Raw genomic sequence first — 1,069 nt, forward strand, 5'->3', positions numbered from 1 at the left:
TTATGTTCTCACAACCTACAGTCATTGCTTATTGATTAGTTTTGATTCATGTTTAATGTAGCACCAAAATGAAATGGCTGCACTAGCTTAAGTTCACTTTACTTGGCTGTCATGGGGTAGGGCCAATAGCAATGAACAATAGACCTCAATCTCTTATCTATCTTTTTCTTTTCCAGCTATTTGGGTTTCAAATCGAGGCTTTGAGGAACTATCATGATTATCGCAACAATATATCATGCCCATTAAAATTTAGCATTATGCAAATCTAAAGCCTGCCGCAGACGCGAGGAACTAGCTGAGCTGCCTGCCCCAAGAGGTTGGGAGCTGAGCTGTTTCCCCTGTGTGCTTCGAGAGATCATGAGGAAAAGATCTATCTTGTTTGATATTTTCTGCCTCAAGAGGCCAGAAATTGACCGTGTGCAGGCGTCTAAGCTGCCAGCTGAGCTAGAAAAAGTAGCTAACCAATAGAAACGCATTGACGGATTACGTGGTATCATTATGGTAACTGTTAATGATGCAATTTTAGAAGATCAACTTGCTGAACATGGCAAGACTATCTGTGTCTATACTCTGTTTTTCCAAAACAGGAAAATGATCACTTACGTGACATGGATACAGTCCGAATGTTCTTCGGTTGTTTTCGTTGGCGTACAGAATTCGTCGAAGATCTTTTAGTGAGACAATAGCTCAGCCGAGAACTCTCGTCTGCGGTGAAATAAGTAATGCCTCTCGAGACAGGCAGCTCAGCTAGTTTTAGACATCACAATCCAAATCTAGACAAAAAAGTGGTATGCAAAAACATGAAAAAAGGGAAAGGTTTGTTGGTTGATTGGTAGATGTCAAGTTAACCTTTGCTTCCAAACCCTTTATTTTTCAGTAGAGGGGAAGGGGATTTCTAAAGTAACACATACTACTTTTTAAACTCCACATTATAATGTGGTCGTATATTGTCGTTGACCCTGTCTGTCCATCTGATTTGAATGAAATTTAGTGTGATCATTTATATTAATGAGTTCTTGGACAGGTTTGAATTTGACGATCTTTCGATGAAAAGTTTTTGAGTTATTGC

Source organism: Lottia gigantea (assembly GCF_000327385.1).
Source record: "Lottia gigantea unplaced genomic scaffold LOTGIsca_2140, whole genome shotgun sequence".
Taxonomy (NCBI): domain Eukaryota; kingdom Metazoa; phylum Mollusca; class Gastropoda; family Lottiidae; genus Lottia; species Lottia gigantea.